Below are 3,454 nucleotides of genomic sequence, written 5' to 3'. Positions count from 1 at the left end.
TGCCTCAAAACCTTGACCAAAAGTTTCTTTGCTTGTAAGTCATCTCTGTAATGATAGGCCCCACACACAACAAACAAGTTACAACTTCCTCATGTACTAATAGAGAACACAATCATTTGGGCATGCATGGACATAATCTCTCTCTCTCTCTCTCTCTCATGCATGCATAGAGAGCATAGAGCTTTCTTGGAATATTCTATAGGGCATTTGTCTACAATCATCTCAAAGCTTCCCTTAGTGGTGGAGATAGGTTGAGTGAGTTCCAATTGAAGCCATGAAATCTCTCACTTGCCTCTCTCTCCTCATGCTTTAAACACTTAAGCTAGCTAGTGGGTGGGTTATGAGGTGGTGGTGGTGCATAAGTGGACTATGCATCGATAATACAACATCTCTGACTTATACCTATAGTTGAGGTGGTGATTCGGCATGGTGGTTGCCGCATCGACATGCTATAGACTAATGATATGTCTCCCATGTCACTCCGTGCCTATTGTAGTGTCCACGCGCTTCACACTTGCGAGCTTCTCCACCACCTACTCCATGCACTCTAGTGACGCTCGCCATTGGGAATGATTCAAATGCTAATGCCATGCTGGCAAGATTGAAATATACCAATGTCATGTGGGAGAATCTAATTAGGGACACATCATCAAGGTAAAGTTCTTCAAGTCAAAAATGGGAATAAACTCAAGGAATCATGTTGTAGAAGATGTTCTTGAAAAATGCGAGTACAAGTACACATACAAGCCATGTGAAGACTAGGTAGTTAAGTGCAATTCTAGAGCAATTCACATGCTAAATGAGATCAGTACTAAAACCTTTAAGATCTCAAGTGAAGGATACAAATCTAGTAAGAAGAGATAGAGTTTCTTGCATACTTTTGAAAAAAAAGAAAAGAATAAATGAACCTCAAGTGTGAAGTGTGGATAGTCTAGGTGTAGAGCAAGTGGGCTCTGTGTGTGTGTGTGTGTGTTTGTGTTGTTTGGATATGTATGAACTTCAAAAACAAGGCCAAGAACCACAAAAAGTTGAGAGCAAGGGGGTGATGTGGTGGTGTTGTAGGAGGAGCTTCTCTTCTCTATATCTTCATATTATCTTAAGGAAGAGTTTTAGAAAGCTACCGCATGGCAATAATTTGGAGGTTCGAGGAAGTTTGGTAGAATTTGATTTTGGAAACCTCAAAAGACGTGTGAAGCACGGGTTCCCAACTATTCTAATTATAAGGTGGGTGAGTTCCTGAAGCAGTCGGCCAAGCGTAGACATCTGGCCAAGCGTAGACATCTGGCATTTGATGATTGGTGAGGAGGTTGGGGGACAAGTTGTCACGGGCCATGCTACTGTGGTTGCCATTGGTTGTGTTATTGGGGGGCAAGTTATAAAGGGCCGCTGCACGTTGTGAAGCTCCGATGGCGGGCAACGCCTCCTCATCATCTAGAGGCAGGCGTTCATACGACGCATCGAGAAAACAGGCAGCCAGGATCACCACAGGACCCGCCGCTTGCAGAGCGCCCACAACGCTTCCACCCACAACCTGACCCTGGCCACCGCTTAGGTGTACGGTTAAGCCGCCCCCCCCGGGCAGCAGGGCTGGCGGCGGAAGAAATACGCCGGAAATCGAAAGGATCTCGAAGCGGCCGTGCAAGGTGATTGTGGCATCGGGCGCTGCGCCAGGTTGCCGGAGTGTGACGTTGGCGACTGTTCCGCTGCCCCTAAGGATGCACACGCCGCACTGTCTCCGGCACGCGACGGTGGCTAAACTTTCGATTACATCGCAGCCGTTGGCCACCTCCAGGACATGGGTTCGCAGCGCATTTGTGCTATCTCCTGCTATGAAGGTAGGGGGCTTGGCCTTGTTTTTGGAACCGGGAGGCCGCCCTCTAGGCCTCCGCAGCTCTTCTCCTCCCTCCTCACGTCCTGTCGTGGCTGACAAGCCAGACATTCCCTTCCCAGCTGACAAAAAACAACAAATCAACGGAAAATGAGAGAGAGAGAGAGAGAGAGCTAAGCTAACATATAATTGAGGTGGGTTTCAGTCAGCCACATATAATTGATTGAAACCCATTACGGTTAATATTGCAGAATAAAATATTCTAGAATTGAATAATAATCAACCACGTATAATTGATTGACACCCACGACAGTTAAAATTCAGATCAACAAAACAAGATTGGAAAACTTAAAAAAGCATTCCGATTTTGTATTTAGCATGAAATTTGATGATAAGGAGATCCTAAACTTAGTCTGACTCACCCCAAAAAAAAAACAATTTGTCTTTCAACTTGTGTTAGCCAACTAGGAGGGAATTAAAATCACAGACAACATTTGCTTATAGGGTGTTTTGTAATTAAGGTAGTATAGGACGAAATCACGTTATTGTAATTAATACTAGTACACCTTTTTAAATTTGATGTGGATTGTCAAATCTCCTTCATTAAAATTAGTTATAAGAGTAGTACACCTTTATTAAAATTAGTTATAAGAGTAGTACACCTTGTTTATTAAAAATATAAATATAACTTTATTTATGTTCCCAAAGAAAAAGTTAACATTAGCAGTGCTCATTGAAAACCATTTTTTAAACCATGCAAAATAAGGGCCACTATCTAAAACAACCGCTATTTTGAAAATCCAACTGAAACCAATGAGTGCTAGCTCATCTGGTAGAGCGTTGGTCTCTACTCCCAAGGTCTTGTGTTCAAGTCTTGGGGGCCTCGTTAGGTACCTACCCTTGATGGGTTGATTATAAGCATGTACGATGGGTTCGCCAGCCCTCATCTCGGCGGGGCCGCCTCCCCTCACAGAGGCTAGGTGTTTGTGTTTTTAAATTTCCTGTACCTTCGAAAAAAAAATAAAAAATCCAACTGAGCCTCCAAGAGAGTAATTTTTCAATCGGTGTTAAAGGAAGGAGGTAATTTTGATGTGGTCCTATAAAAACATAGAAAAATTCAACCGGGACTTTTTATACACTTTAATGAAACCTTTATAAGACTTTTATACACCTTAATGAAACCTTTATGAAAGGAGAAATACTAATGTAAAGAAGAAAAAATCAACCGATATTTTGAAAATCCAACCATGCCTCAAAGAGAGTAAATTTTCAACCGACATGAAAGGAAGGAGGTAATTTTCAAATGACTTTTTATACACCTTAATGAAACCTTTATGAAAGGAAAAATACTTTTTAGACCCTGTTATAAAGGCATATAGTTACGAAACCTTTATAAGACAACACAGGGGACAACATTTATTCTAAACAACCTAACTAAAGACATGCATACTATATAACGACTTAATTTCTAATTAGTCTCTACAAATAAATACTTTACTAAACATGATAATTCTTCTTTTTCACTTTTTAGTTTGAACAAGTGCTAGAATAATGTTCAACTCTATTAATCCTTCAATCTTCACTTTCACTTTTTAGTTTAAACAAGTGCTAGAAGAATGTTCGACT

The 3,454-nt window shown here is 41.3% G+C and overlaps 1 pseudogene; it reads right to left on the bottom strand.

The window, feature by feature from the left end:
- Nucleotides 1-1,213: 1,213 nt before the first annotated feature.
- Nucleotides 1,214-1,939, bottom strand: LOC147610538 (AT-hook motif nuclear-localized protein 22 pseudogene; annotated as a pseudogene).
- Nucleotides 1,940-3,454: the final 1,515 nt, after the last annotated feature.

The sequence above is a fragment of the Cibotium barometz genome, chromosome 49 (assembly GCF_041138505.1).
Source record: "Cibotium barometz isolate CiBa-2024 chromosome 49, ASM4113850v1, whole genome shotgun sequence".
In the NCBI taxonomy this organism is placed as follows: Eukaryota; Viridiplantae; Streptophyta; class Polypodiopsida; order Cyatheales; family Cibotiaceae; genus Cibotium; species Cibotium barometz.
This window is presented reverse-complemented; position numbering and strand designations above follow the sequence as displayed.